Source organism: Zalophus californianus, chromosome 3 (assembly GCF_009762305.2).
Source record: "Zalophus californianus isolate mZalCal1 chromosome 3, mZalCal1.pri.v2, whole genome shotgun sequence".
In the NCBI taxonomy this organism is placed as follows: Eukaryota; Metazoa; Chordata; class Mammalia; order Carnivora; family Otariidae; genus Zalophus; species Zalophus californianus.
Genome location: NC_045597.1, coordinates 72663009 through 72679127, shown reverse-complemented (window position 1 = coordinate 72679127; position 16119 = coordinate 72663009). Strand labels below are relative to the sequence as shown.

At 40.9% G+C, this 16119-nt stretch overlaps 1 protein-coding gene across 5 annotated transcripts in view; it reads left to right on the top strand.

The window, feature by feature from the left end:
• The window catches only part of MTUS2 (microtubule associated scaffold protein 2), a 594294-nt gene that overhangs the window by 27541 nt on the left and 550634 nt on the right, over nt 1–16119 (top strand). For 4 of the 5 annotated variants that reach the window (XM_027590979.2, XM_027590973.2, XM_027590975.2 and 1 more), the window contains exon 2: nt 5617–5689. The exons of the other annotated variant lie outside the window; for it this stretch is intronic. The gene's annotated coding sequence lies outside the window, so the exon portion shown is untranslated. The remainder of the gene's footprint in view (nt 1–5616; nt 5690–16119) is intronic. 5 annotated transcript variants of the gene reach the window in all.

Sequence of the window (16119 nt, the reverse complement as noted above, 5' to 3'; positions counted from 1 at the left end):
TGTGGAAGCTCTGTATCTCTTCATCCATTCTAAATGGAAAGCCTTGCCAGATAAAGTCTTCTTGGCTGCATGTTCTTCTCATTTAGTACCCTGAATATGTCTTGCCAGGCCTTTGTGGCTTGCCGGGTCTCTGTGGATAGGTCTGACGTTATTCTGATGTTCCTCCTTCTGTATGTAAGGAATCTCTTCCCCCTAACTGCCCTTAAGATGGTGTCCTTGGTTCTAAGATTTGCAAGTTTTACTATTACATGCCAGGGTGTTGGCCTGTTTTCCTTGATCTTGGGAGGGGTCCTCTCTGCCTCTAGGATGTGAATGTTTGTTTCATTCCCCAGATTAGGGAAGTTCTCAGCTACAATTTGCCCAAATACATCTTCTAGTCCTCTCTCTCTCTCTCCACTCCCTCCGGGATTCCAATTATTCTGACATTGGAATGCTTCATGGTGTCACTTATTTCCCTGATTCTATTTTCATGGATTCTGAGTTATTCCCTGGCCTCCTCTTTTCCCTTTTTATCTGTTATATGGTCTCCCAGGTCGCTTATTTGTTCTTCTGCCTCAGTTACCCTAGCTGTTAGATTATCTAGATTGGATTGGATCTCATTGATAGCATTTTTAAGTTCTGCCAATTCAGCTTTCATTTCTGCCCTTAGAGACTCTATGTTGCCATTAATTGATTTCTCCATTCTAGCCATTGTCTTCACAATTGCTAGCCTGAATCCCATCTCCGACATCTTGGTTATATCTGCATCCATTTGTAAATCTGCAGCATAAGTCATAATCTCTGAGTCTTTTCTATTTTGGGGGCTCCTCCTCCTAGTCATTCTGTTGATGGGTGTTTGAGGGAATGTGTAGAGTCCAAATTATTGACCAGGCCCCAAGCAAGATGCACCTGTTTTCTTGGGACCTTAGGGTTGCTGGCCTCTTGTTTTCCCAGCCTGTCTTCTGGGGGAGGGGCCTGCTGTGCTGTTACTTAGGCAACCCTGTTTGGGCGGAGTTGCCCTACCCGCCCTATAGCGGGGGGTGGGCTCCGCGGGAATCAGTTTTTGGGGCTTTTGTTCTCTGGCGGCTCTCCCTGGCGGCTTTCCGCGTCTCTTCCGCGAGTCAGAGCTGAAGAGACCCATTTCCAACCCTGTGCCTCAGATCAGAGAGAACGTGGTCTGTTCTTCAATGAGCTCTCCAGGCCACACTGTCTCCGTTTCCATCTGTGCTGCTATAAACTGCAGTGTCCTGGGTTGTGCACCCCTCCGCAGCCCTCCCAGTCCTGCCTCCAGGTCGAGGCATGTCTCTGCCCTTTGTGCTTCTAAAACTGCCAGCCGCCCCCAGATTGCACGCAACCCCACCGCTCCGGGTTTCTGCCCCGGGGGCTGCCCTAAAGTCCTTTCCCCATCGCTACCGTTCTGCCAGTCTGTACCCTGTCCCCAGTGCGCTGTCGCTCACCGGCGGTGTAGGATCCCCACGGCCAGGCTCCCTCCCGCTGCCATTTATCCTCTGATATCTGCCGGCGGAATCACGGCTCCCCGCTTGGTACCTCAAAACCAACCGCCTGCGATATTCTGTTTGTAGAGATCCAGATCTTCTTACATCTCAGGCTGGTTTTGTGGGTGCTCAGAGTGGTCTGGTAGATATCCAGCTCAATTTCAGGGACCAGTTGAGATAGGGTCCCTTACTCTTCCACCATCTTTCCTAGTCCCTAAATCTCGACATCCTTATGGAGGAGGCGTGGAGAAGGTGAGGAAAGAGAAAGGTCAGGGATGGGAGGAGAAAGGGAAGAAGGAAAGGGGAAGGGAGAGGGAGGCGGAGGGAAAAGATAACGACTGGCGACTTGGGCAGCGAAGGAGAAGCCGCTGCTGCGGTGACGCATCAAGTCTCAGACCCGCCTCCCTTTGTTTTTAAAACTTATTATTCAAGTACAATTAACAGTGTTATATTAGTTTCAGGTGTACAATTTATTGATTCAACAATTCTATACATTTCTCAGTACTCATCAGGATGAATGTACTCCCCTTCATCTGTTTCACCCATCTGTCCACCTGCCTGCCTCCCCTCTGGCAACCACCAGTTTGTTCTCTGTATTTAAGAGTTTTTTTTTTTTTTTTTGTCTCTTTTTTAAATTTTTCATTTGTTTCTTAAATTCCACACATGAATGAAATCATGTGGTATTTCTTTCTCTGATTGACTTATTTCACTTAGCATTATACCCTCTGGTTCCATCCATGTTGTTGCAAGTAGCAAGATTTTATTCTTTTTATGGCTGAGTAATTGTGTGTGTGTGTGTGTGTGTGTGTGTGTACCACATCTTCTTTACCCATTCATCTATCAGTGGACCCTTGGGCTGCTTCCATATCTTGGCTATTGTAAATAATGCTGCAGTAAATATAGGGGTGCATGTATCTTTTCAAATTAGTGTTCCCATTTTCTTTGGGTAAATATCCAGTAGTAGAGTTACAGGGTCATATGGTAATTCTTCTAAAAAGTTTTTGGCTGCATAATATTCCATTGTGTGTGTGTGTGTGTGTGTGTGTGTGTGTGTATACCACACCTTCTTTATCCATTCATCTGTCGATGGACATCTTGGCTCTTTCCATAGTTTGGCTATTGTGGACATTGCTGCTATAAACATCGTGGTGCATGTACCCCTTCGGATCCCTACATTTGTATCTTTGGGGTAAATACCCAGTAGTGCAGTTGCTGGGTCATAGGGTAGCTCTATTTTCAACTTTTTGAGGATCCTCCATACTGTTTTCCAGAGTGGCTGCCCCAGCTTGCATTCCCACCAACAGTGCATGAGGGTTCTTTTTTCTCCACATCCTCACCAACACGTTGTTTCTTGTGTTTTTGATTTTAGCCATTCTGACATGTGTGAGGTGATACCTCATTGTGGCTTTGATTTGCATTTCCCTGATGATTAAGCATCTTTACATGTCTGTTAGCCATCTGTATGTCTCTTTGGAAAAATGTCTATTCATGTCTTCTGCCCATTTTTTAATTGAATTATTTGTTTTTATTTGGTGTTGAGTTATAAATATAGTCTTTTTATATAGGACTCCAAGGCATTAGGTAACACCTGTTCCCCTTGTCTTTTATGTCAGCTTCCCTGTTTTGTTGCCTGCTGATGTTTGGCAGACCCTGTTCTGATCTCAGTGATAATTACCAGTGGCCTAGGGCTCCTCTGTATAAGGTTGACCAGTTGGTTCTTAGGCAGCCTCTAGCTCTTCAGAGTGGCTTTGCTTAGTTGTTACCTGGTAGCTTCCACACATGCATGTATAGTCTTCACATACCTTAGCTAGCACTCCTTAACTATGTTCACACTCTTATTCCATCACTATATTAACATAATGTCATTTTCTAACTCTCACAATGCATGGTGCAATTCCAACTGGTCTATTAATTCCAGGCTGTTATATTTGCAGTAGCTCTCTATCTTTGGCGTACTGATTATAATAATAATGATTTCTGTTCTCTGCTACTATTAGTGCTATCATTTAGCTATTACCAACATTAACGCATATACCTTCAACATTATAGTGGTTCACATTATATCATAATATCTCTGTTTTAAAGGGAAAGTTTGTACTAGAACAGTGAAGAGTGCCTCTGAAGGTAGAGTTTATGCATTTCTCCACATGCATTTCCTCTCCTGGTCTTATGTGTTTTGAAATTCTGATTGGATGTGAGCAAAACAATAGGTTGCACCTAACATGTGAACCAGGACTTTGGTCAGATTGCAGATTTTGACCCTACGTCTTTTCTTCAGATAATTAATTTTCAAAAATAGGGAATGTGAAATAGATAAATGGTACTAAAAAGAGTTCAAAAAGTTTATTTTGCAATTGGCTGCTTGTTCTTGCAACAAAACAAAACAAAACAAAGCAGCTTATGTAGGCCGCTCATTTAATGGGTCTCCTGGTAAGAGGGAAATCATTTAAACTGTCTCTCCTCCATCTCAGAAGAAAATACATTGTGTAAAGAGGTACATTTTTGTATCTAGGGTATTCACACGGCCTCTATTCTGTTAGTTTGTAGTTCCGATAGTGTTGTGTATGCCTGCATTTTGTCCACAGTGGTGGGGGTGGCTGTGATGGTGGTGTGCTGGTGGTGGTGTTCATAACAGTGGGGGGCTGGCATGGGAGTGCTGGTTGTGGTAGCTCCTGAGATAGATGGGTTACTGAATATGTTTGACAGAAGTAAACTTTCCCTTCTTTCCGTCTGGACTTGGACCTGTTTAATTTTCCCAGTGTGGTGTGATGCTTGCCACCACAGTAAGTACTGCCTTAGTGAGTGGGCGGCCCTTCCGCTCTCCTCCCCCTGCCTCTTGTTCCTCACTTACACTGACATGCTTTCCTCTTGGCCCTCCCTTCTTACAGATTTGCATTCTTACCATCACCTTTTGCCTTCCAGCCCTCAGCTGTCCTCTCTGCCACATTTGTACTCTTGGAAAAGGCTCTTAATGTTGCAAGGAGGAGGCGGAGAGGAAGTTGGCAGTAAATAGACTGGGTTGGAAAAAAGAATCGAGGAGAATACACTCAGGTCCCTCCAAATACCAGAAGCAATTCACTTGTTTTCTTTTAGGTACCGTGAAGATGTCAGGTTGTAACGGATACTGGCAATGCCCACACCACTGAGGCTGCTTAGGAAATGGCGTGTGCTGAGCAATAGGTAGTTGTGAAGATTTAGTTTTTTTCCAGTCCTACCTTTTTTTTTTTTTTGGCTTGGAAAAATGATGGAATTATCAGGTTTTGAGGTAAACAATGGTTGGATATCACCAATTTTATATGACTCAGCCTAATAATAGCAGGCATCCTGTGGCATCTACTGGAGTAGCATCTGGAAGGAAAATTTGTGTTTTTTCTACCACCTAAAACTAATCTTGCTGGACAAGTTAGGAAAGTAATTTTTGCTGGTTTTTTTGAAATACAGTTTTATTATAGATTTAATTAATATTACTATTGTTAATATTGTGGGACTCATGGGGTGCCTGCGTGGCTCAGTTGGTTGGGTGTCTGACTCTTGGTCTCAGCTTGGGTCTTGATCTCAGGGTCATGAGTTCAAGTCCTGCAGTAGACTCTGTGCTGAGCATGGAGCCACTTAAAAAAATATTTGGGGACTCGTAGTTCCTCTAGTTCTTCATTTTTTTTCTGAATAAGAAGAAAATAAGAAATAACAAAAGTGTAAATTTGGTGCCATTTAAGAAAATTAGGAACTATGAAACACACATAATTATTCATGCATCAGAGGTCTTCTTCCCCCAACAAGAGCCAAATCTTAAGTTCTTAAGACACTTCATTGATATGGTGTATTTAAGAATCAGTTTTCAGATCATTAACTACTTGAGGGATTAAGAAAGAAAGAAAATTGAAGTCATGTATTCACTGAGGATTAATCTGAAAATAAGATGAAGTATCTCTGAAATCCGAGACACAGCCAATGGAAAAATGGTGAGTTCATGAAACAACTCCGCTTATGAAGAGTTTGTGGTACAATTACTGCATAGATTCGAGCACTCCTGAACTAACTTTATTGTTTCAGGGAGAAGCAGTATTACCACGAAGTAACTGGTTATGCTTTCCTAAATCTGTCTCCTTTCTTCTAAGTTTTCCTCTGTCTTTTGCTTTTTAAGGTTTCCATACCTGGACTGTCAACTAGGGCAAATTGTCATCAATGGCCGTAAAACTCGTTTTCTGGGGGTCAAGGTGAGTTTATGTGGCTCTCTATTATTATTCATTTGACTTGGGTTCCTGGCACTTAGTTTCTGGCACTCAAAGGAAATAGCTGGTGGTAAATTTTTGGTAAATATTATCAATGAAAAAAGTCGATTAAAATGAATTCTGATATGGAAACTTTAATTCTTCTTTTTAAAGAAATATGAGAAATCTGGGGTGCCTGGGTGGCTCAGTCAGTTGAGCATCTGACTGTTGATTTTGGCTCAGGTCATGATCTCAGGGTCATGAGACTGAGCCCTGCATCAGGCTCTGTGCTCAGCATGGAGTCTGCTTGCAATTCTCTCTCTCCCTCTGTTCCTTCCCCTGTTCACACATGCTCTCTCTCTCTACCAATAAATAAAATCGTTAAAAAATGTGAGGAATCTCTTCAGATATTGATGAAACTCAAGTTCAAGCAACACGGTTGTTAATGATGTTAAATTTGTGGAATGTGTCTCTGATGGATATCTCTTTTCTAGCGGTGATTAATCTGGCACAACAGGTCATCGTTTTATTGTTAACGTGTGTTTAGTAGTATCAGTTGTCAGAAATAGGACAAGAGAATGCAGGTAGTACTTAGGGCTTGCTTTGAGGAGAGGATGTGCTTGATAGCTGCAGTTATTGAGAGAGAAAGCCCAGATTGGTGTGTGTGGGGGGGTAGTTAATGCAGTGCAAACAGAGTTTATGAAACCAAGAGCAGACGCTTTAGTGAACAGCCAAGACCACAGAAAGTTTAAAATGTTTGAGAGAAGCTTTTCCGAGGGCTGCTGCTGTCCCATATGGCATTTTGTGCAAATTAGACGAAGGCACCCCTTCCGTAGACATTTTACTTCCATCTGATGGAAAATCGTCGAACTATACTGATTTTTAGAATAAGACACTTTCTTGCCATATGCTGGAAAACTGTGATATATAAATAATCAGATTACCCATCTTTAAACCCTCAATGTTGTAACAATGATGCACAGTTTTTGAAAGAGCAGAGATGCTAATGATGCGATTGGTGCCCCCTTAAATGTGGTGAACTTGCATAGTGTACAACTTACAACTGCCGGGCTGGCTCTGCTTTGTTGGGATTCAATTCAGGGTAGACTCTAAGGAAGGGAAGCTTGTTATTAAGCCTGATCATTGGGGACAGAGGAGAGGAACAACAGTGTGGGGTCTGGCTTTCACTGGACACTTGGGTGACATGGAAGAAACTTATCAGAGGGACAGTGGCTTCTGTAGTTTTGGAGACCAGAAAGGGTAGCCTGAGCTTTCTAGGGGTAAAACTAGAAAAGGAAAGCCTAAACTTGTATGTTTTAAATCAAATTTAGGATGAGTTCCTGTGATTTAGTGGTATAGAGTATGTACTTTCTGAGTCCCACCATTACTCAAGTGGGCTTTATTCTGTAGATTACCACTTCTGTGATGGTCATGTTCTCAAAAACTATTTAAACTTGAGTGTTTTTTTCCCCTGGTTGAAGGGAGTTGCTTTCAAAATGTTGAGGGTGTTCAGAATGGATGGATCTTTCCTACTTAACAGATTTTTATTTATTTATTTATTTTTATTTTATTTTATTTTATTTTATTTTATTTTATTTTATTTTATTTTATTTTAATTTGTCAGAGAGAGATAGAGAGAGCATGCAAAGCAGCAGGGGGAGCAGCAGAGGGAGAGGGAGAAGCAGGCTCCCTGCTGAGGTGGGAGCCTGACGTGGGGCTCGATCCCAGGACCCTGGGATCATGACCTGAGCTGAAGGCAGATGCTTAACCGGCTGAGTCACCCAGGCACCCCTTTAACAGATTTCTAAATTAATCTTCTGATGAGACAAAAAGCTGTTAAGTTGATGTTAATGGGTAGATATCGATTGGTAAATACGGGGTAAGGAGGATGCAGTGGTATTTTAGGGTGAGAGAGAGGGCTGCAGGTGGAGAAGGTGGCTGATAACTTATATGTTATTGAGGACAAGAAGAACAAATATGGGAAAAAACTTAATGCGGTGTGGATAGATGGTAATGGCTGTAGAAGTGGTCAGGATAGTGGTGGCAGCTGCAGGGGCTCTGGTGGAGGGATGGCGGCAGCCGCCATGATGTTGACTTCTCTGAGGGAGGAAATGGAAGGTGGAGAAGATGCCAGGTCATGGAAACAAAATACGTGGCCTGAGAAGAAGCTTTTGCTTCCTCGGTGCTGTTGACAGAATTGATTGGAGGGCAATTCATGGAGCTCCTTTTTGTGGAATGCCAAGCTCGTTTTCTTATTGTATCATCTACCCATCCCTTCTTCCCCCAAAGGATACCACTTACGTTAAGAATAACGATAAAGAGACCTCAGAGAGTCATTTTAATTCCAGTGAATACTGATGTTTATTTCCCATACCCCTGCTCACAGCCCACCTTTCTTTCCTGTGTGTGTGTGTGTGTGTGTGTGTGTGTGTGTGTGTGTGTGTGTGGTGGGGGTTTGATACTCTGAATACAGTAGAGAAACACATGATCCATACAGAGAACCATGTAGGTGATTTAGGGGAAGAAGCCCTGATATTATTTACATGTGAAACCTTTCTTCCCCACCCCTGTCACACATACACGATCCATGTTTTGAAGAAAGATATGTGGATTTTTTTTTTTTAATGAGTGGAGGGAGCAGAAGGAAAATGGGTAAGTGGATAAGAGGCTTTTATGAACCAATACCCTCCTCCCCCAGGTAATTGCTTAGATGTCTGTTTTGCTTTGTGGATATTAGGTCTGATTTTTTTTCTTTGCCTTTGGAATACCAAGGAAAGAGTGAGAGTAGGAAGATGTTTTGGGACCTAGCACTTGGCACCTGTGATGTTAAGCTAATAAGTTTGTTGTTCCATTTTCCTTACCTTTCAGTAGGGAGAATGATATTTGCTGTTAGAAAATGCTGAGGAAGTCTGTGTAAACACTAGCCTAACAAATGTTAAAATGACACAGAATCACGTCTTTAACAACAATGCATCATTCTTATTGTCATTAATCTCCATAATTTTTGGATTAAAGCAGTTTATCACTACATGATCCAAATAATTATCTTGATAAATCAGAGATTCTTTATGTTGATTACCTAAAGATTTACACACTCTGCTGTAAGAGAGATTTAGACATAAAGAGTAGCTTTTTAAAAAAGGGATGTTAGCAGGTCCTCATGTGATGGAGGTTGTTTTATTAGGTGTCTAGCGCCCTGTGCTTAATGTCTGCTTAATGGAGTGGAATCACTTGACAGTGTTTAAATGCTAATAATATGTGACACATAGTGAGCGCTCACTTGCTCTGGTGCTGTGCGGAGCCCACCACACTCATTTTTCTCGTTTTCTCCTTAAAAACCCTGTGAGGATGCCATCACCGTCATTTTCCAGCTGGGGCGTGCAGCCAGCCATGCCCTTCACCATGATGTTTGCTGCACTGCCTCTTTGGATGCCTGACGAGATCTAGTAGACTCCTAAAAGGGTTTTCCTTTTCTCAGATTCTATGTGTTTCAGACCAGCCTGTCTCAGCCCTCATTATATGAAGCCTGATAGCTTCATACACAGAATTGCTTTGAAACTGAGCAAACAGTTCTATCATTAGAGGGCACCAGCTGAACAAGGCCAGGGGAATCCTAAAAATAAATTTGCACCACATAATGAGATGTGAGGGAATTGTTGGTTACAATTTGTTTCCCGGAGACCTTAGAGATTTTTAAAGAATATGTTGGGGCTTTTTTTCCTCCCGCCAAAGAAGGTCCTGTGATTCTAAAATATCGAAATGTCAAATAGGACTGAAATATCCTCAGATTTTTGAGGATGTGAAGGAACTCAACAGTGTGTGTGTCTTATTTTCTGCTTTAGCATTATTTTGAGGAATAGATTAGAAGCCCCAGGGTCTTAGAGTCCATTATTTCAGGGAAGGCGAGGTTAATGTTTTTTTTCATATCCATCTTTTCCTTAGACAACACAGAAGAGGAGGCCAGACACATTTTAATATTTAAATCCATAGATCCAGAGCCCAGAATTTTAGGAAATTGGTTGTTGGGATGAGGAGAGGCAGAGTCAGCAAATGTTATGTGGTTGATCCTGTTAGGATGATAGAAACTATGTAGGTTTCTTTGATGTCTGTTATATGTGCAGAAGACCGCACATGCACTGCTTGCTTCTACTATTAGATACATACTGCTGTCTGGTCTGTTTAGCTAGGAGTTAAAGCTGTGTTCTGTTGGAGGCGAGGCCAGATTTTGTTAAACTAGGTCGTCAGGGCACGCACACAGGGGCCAGGATCACACTAGCACCATGTCATCTTTGGTAATTAAATGGGTAAGCATGCCAGTAGGCAAACAAAATGGCTTCCCTCCTGCTATTCGAGGCAGATAGCAGGGAGCTGGGTAATACTGGAACACGTGTCCAGTTAATGATGAATTATAATGGGGATCCTGGAAGAGTTCCTGTGATACTCCCTTTATGTCAGATGAGTTCATTGTATTTAAAATCATCGCAGAAATTACAGAAGAATTAAAAATGGATGGGTTATTCAAATGTTTTATGAGTTACTTCTAGTACATTTTAGTACAATGTGGATTCCTCCCACCCCTTTCCTCTTGGAAACACTGAGAACCCGAGCTGACATCAGCCATTTGGCAGGGGTTTCCTGGGGCAGCAACTTGGGACCTTGTGTAGAGAGATCAGCTGGAGATCCGCTCCTTGTTCTTCTTCTGAAGGTTGAGTTTGGTTCTGTCTAATGATAGGAGAATGAAGTAAATGACTTTTAAAAAACTGGCTTTTTACGATTTGCCTTTGCCTGAAAAGGATTTTGCATTTGACTTTTCATCATATTTTTATAGTTATTATTCATTGTACTTAGCATCCTGATCTTTTAAAATGCTGTGTGTGTGTGTGTGTGTGTGTGTGTGTGTGTGTGTGTGTGTGTGTGTTTAATGTTCAGCTGCTAGGATAAGAATACTCCCCTTAGATGCCAGGATAGGCAGAATGGCCTTTTCAGAAGTGGCTGTGGACCTGCATAAGTTGGGGAGCAGCCTCGGCCTCTGGGTGGCAGGGGGTGCAGGGGTCTCCAGCATTTTCTGATCTTGCTCCTGTAGGCCCTGCTCATCACTGGAATGTAAACTCCATGAGGGCTGGCATTTGTCTGTTCACTCCTATTTTCCTGGTACCTCCACCACTGAACATCTGACACATGCTGGGCATTCGGTGAATGTTTGTATAGTGAGTAAGGCAGCCTAGAAGCTGGCAGCTCCGGGAATTCCTTCCATCTCAATAGGAGATGCACATAGTCCTCTTATTCTTTCTGCAGCAGAGACCTAGTGAGAGATCAAGGCAAGATTTAAGCTTAAGAAACTGGAGAGAAGCAATCTTTTATTCATGGCATAGAACTTACTCGATGCAAGTACTGGCTTTGCAGGCGGGTCCCTGATAAGTTGGATTCCTCATTATGCTTTTCTATATATAGCCAGCTTGTTATGTTTGTCACTTGGAACTAGACAGGTCATGGGCAAGCCATGATGAAGGATGCTATGGAGCTGGTGACACTCTGGGTCGTATCTTCGCATTTTAGAGTATGTGACCTGACTTGCATTACAGTTTCCTTCCCTTACAATGGGCTAGCACCTGTCCTGTAGTTCTGGAAGGATCCAGTGAAGTAACAAGGGAGAGTGCCCAATAATGTTACAGCGCTGGGCACAAAGGAAATGTTGCGTTCCCTTCCAAGTAAGACCGTATTTAAAAGTCTCCTTTGAGAAGCTGACATTTCTAGACTTGCTAAACTTACATTAAAAAAAAAAATACATAGTTTTTCCCCAGCTCATTTCTCAAAATAGGACATATTAAAGAGTCCTGTACAGGAGTATGGCTGTTCAAGTTATGATTTGTCACCAAGGAGCCTGTTTATGCATTTATATAACTGTGCTGATCTGAACTAGTTTGTTAATGAAACAACATTCTTAAATGTGGAAGCCTGTGGAAGCCACGTGAGAGCAGGCCATGGGGAAATCTAAACTAAATTTTGAGGTCTTCCAATCCAGGGCATCTTTCTCCTCAGAGTTTAATTTAGAGGAATAGTGATTTTCTGTAATAACTAAAATGCACGAAAGAATTAGATTGGAAACACTTGGCCAGTTGTAAATTCTAAGATGTATTTCAGTTCATGGGAGCATTTTAACGTCAACCAAAATGTACGGATATATATCTGAGTCCATCAAGTCAAAAGCTGTATGTGTCTTTTCAATATTTTAGTTCTGTTCTTTTTTTTTTCTTTAAAAGAAATTAAATTATCTGGGCAGTTTCATCCCCACAGACTATTATAAATGTGCAAATAATATGCCACTTACGGTGGATTTTTAATAGATTGCTTGTCAGAAGAACTCATGTTTTCTTCCGCTTCATGTAGAAGCAGTTCTTGTTACGCATTCGGAAAACAAAGCAGTCTTTCATTTATTAAGAAAATGCGCACTTAACAAAACCAATGAATTTTAATAGGAAAAGGGTATTAGGACTCATCATCTTCCTAAAAGGCAGACATAACAGAAATGGCAGTCTGTGGAGCTCCTAGCTCTGTAGCACTTCATCAGTGCCTTGCGTGGTAGGCATCCCTCTACCCCATACCGTAATTATTTACAAATATGTGATTTCCTTACTGGACGTTATGCTTCTTCACTGTCATGATCCATGTGTCATTCACTCCAGTGTTATTTGACACAATGCCTTGCACATAATGGGCCTTAGTAAATATTCGGTGGATTAAAACGTCTGAGCAAAGCACAGAGGGCTGGATTTGTTGTTTGTAGTTCTCATCATTTAAGATGGGAGTGGTGTGGAAGAGTTGATGTCCTTAGATCCTGGGTGGGCCACTGCAGTGGCCTGTATTTAGGATGGTGAGAGAAGTCTGCCAGCAACTCAACCTAAGGTAACTTTCTTGAGAAAGTGGGGATATGTTGAAATAGGCATGAACAGGTTGCAGTTTCTGTAAATAGAGTCAATATCATTTGAACTTTTTGATGGCATTTTCATTCTCCTTGTTGGATCTAGTGCAAAAGAGAAGGTGGGGATGAGTGTGGAATTTACAGTTTTGCCTCTCAGAGGGAAGAGACAGGGACATGGGACATGGGAGCCCCGAGAGGGAAGGACAGTGACCGGTCCAAGAGAAAAGGCAAAAGGACCCACTGTCAGGAAGGAGTCAGGAGATGGACTCAGTAGGATATCAGGCCTATGGTAGATTCTAGAAGACCTTAAAAGTAACTTTTGAGACTTTTAAGACTTCTTTTGATTTTGTCACCATCTTCCTTGTTTGTTATTTGTACCGTGTCTTCTGTCTTGTTATTGCTCTGGCAAATGCTAGGGAATCGGTAAGGAGTTGGGAGGGTAGTTTTGCAGGGCAGGCCTTGTTTCTGCGCCATCTGAGGAAACCAGCAATCTTCCCTGAAGATCAATGCTACTTTGGAGTTACACTTTCTAATGCCAGCTGGACCCCGTATCACTCCAGCATCTAGGTGTCCACTGTCTGCCAAGCTCAGCCTTGGGAGGAGAGCGGGATTGAGAAGTACAGGCAGGACTTCTCCCATGGTAGATGCTGGCATTTACTCACCTGGGCCTTCTGCCTTGGCGGGGCTTAGCCCTCACATATTTGACCACCCCATATATGACCTACAGGGGAACACTCAGAATCCTCAGCAGAAATGCAGGGCCCTTTGCACACTCCCTGTTTTATCTACATTTCCTGCTACCTCTTTTTGTAGTTCAGGCTTAGAAGTAGTTATCGAATGTCTGCTTTGTGATACTTACTATGCTAGATACTGAAAACATAAAAGAAATAAAATTCGGTTTCCATTTTCTAAGAATTTAAATCTGGTGGGATAGACCAATATGTAAACAATGGTTTAAAGCAATGTTACAGGGGAAGCATGGAGGTGGGACTCACAGGTCACCTCTTCTCCGTTCTTCCTAAGCCTCTTACAGTTTCTATGTTTGGGGATCAACCAGTATTGATTTGATATTGGTGTTTTATATCTATACTGCTGTATGACAACAGTTGCTGTACTGAAAAATAATTTTAGCTGCTGAGCTGTACTGAAAAATAATTTTAGCTGCTGTAAGAACTATAAGAGTCAAAATAAATGAATTCTACACAGTGGTATCTAGTGTGGCAGGACAAGAGACTAATACAGTTGACCCTTGAACATGGGGTTAGGGGTGCTGATCCCCCTGTGCAGTTGAAAATCCACGTGTAACTTTTGATTTCCCCAAACTTAACTACTAATAGCCTGCTGCTGACCAGAAGTTTTACCGATTACATAAACAGTTATTAACTTATATTTTGTGTGTTATATGTATTATATACTGTATTCTTACAATACAATAAGCTAGAGAAAAGAAAATGTTATTGAAGAAATCATAAGGAAAATACATTTGCAGTCCTGTGCTGTAAAAAATAACCACATATAATTGACCTGTTCAGACCCATTTTGTTCAAGGGTCAACTATATTTTGGAAATATTTTCAATAAAAAGGGGTGTGATTGTTGAGTTTAAAGAAAATTGAATAGAAGAGTATCCTGGTAAGCTTTGCATTAATTATCACTTGAGAATATTCTAACCCTTTTTTCTCCATCAATCTCTCTGCTATTGATAAAAGAATATTTTTGGCCCGAATGGTCTAGATCTCAATGGGGGTATTTTTGCTCTCTCTCTCAGGGGACACTTGGCAATGTCTTGAGACACATTTGGTTGTCACAACTGGGAGTACTATTGGCATCTAGTGGGTAGAAGCCAGGGATTCTATAACATAAAGGACAGTCTCCCACAAAGGATTTTCTGACCACAAATATCAGTTGTGCCAAAGTGGCAAAATTCTGGTCTGAATAAATAGCCTATTTTGCTCATGTTCACTAGAGAATTTTACAAGATCCCACTCAAGTGTGCCCATAAAGATATTTAAAAAGATGATTTTGAACAAAAGGGGGAGTTGGAGGGCTACATTGCATGTAGGATGATTAGTAATGATTTTTCACTGGTGACCTCTTTTATTTTATTTTGGCTTTTGCTGCATCTTTTTTTTTTAATAACAAGCTTTCTTAAAATTGAAGCATAATTGACATAATATTTTATGAGTTTCAGGTGTACAACATGGTGATTTGATATTTGTATACATTGCAAAATGATCACCCTGTTAAGTCTACTTACCACCTGTCACTCTACAAAGTCAACACATTTATTAACTATATCCTCCATGCTGTACATTAATCTCCATGACTTATTTATTTTATAACTGGAAGTTTGTGCTTCTTGATCCCTTTCACTTATTTTGTATCCCCCACTAACCTCCCTCCCCTCTGGCAACCACCAGGCTGTTCCCTGTATCTAGGAGTCTATTTTGTTTTGTTTTGTTTTTTTATATATAAAAATTCATTTATATAAATGAAATCATATGGTATTTGTCTTTCTCTGACTGACCTATTTCACTTTGTGTATATCCTCAAGGTCCATCCATGTTGCAAATGGCAAGATTTCATTCTTTTTATGGCTGCATAGTATTCCATTTTGTGTGTGTGTGTGTGTCTGTGTGTGTGTGTGTGTGTGTGTTTATACACACCACACCTTCTTTATCCATTCATCTGCTGATGGACATTTGGGTTGTCTCCAAATCTTGGCTTTAGTAAATAACACTGCAATGAACATAGGGGAGCATATATCTTTTTGAATTAGTGTTTTCATTTTCCTTGGAAAATGAAACACCCAGTAGTGGTGTTGCTGGATCATGTGGCAGTTATATTTTTAATTTTTTGAGGAACCTCCACACTGTTTTCCATAATAGCTGCATCAATTTACATTTTTTGTTAAATATTAAATATTTACTATATAACTATTAAACAACACACTACTGCACAAGCAGTGGGCCAAATGAGAAATCAAACGGCAAATCAAAATATGTCTCAAAACAAAAGAAAAAGAAAATACAATATTCCAAAATCTATGGGATACAGCAAAAGTGGACGTTAGAGTGAAATTTATGCTGTAAATGCTTGTATTAAGAAAAAGTTCAAATAAACAATATTACACCACATGGGATAGAAAAAGAAGAAACTCAGTTGAAATTTAGTAGAGGATGGAAATAACAAAGAAAAATCAGACATATATAAAATAGAGACCAGAATAAACAATAACACAACATTGAAAGCCATGACCAGTTTTTTTTTAAATGGCAATGTTTTAACTACATTGATTAAGAAAAAAAGAAGACTCAAAAACCAAAATGAGAAATGGAAGATAAAACAATATAACAGATTACCACAGAAATACATAGTGATAACAGATTACTATAACAATTATATACTAACAAATTAGATGATTTAGGAAAAAACCCACATATTTCCTAAAAACACACAAGTTACCATGATTGCATCATGAATCTTGAATCCGAGAAATAGGAAATCTTCTTAGACCA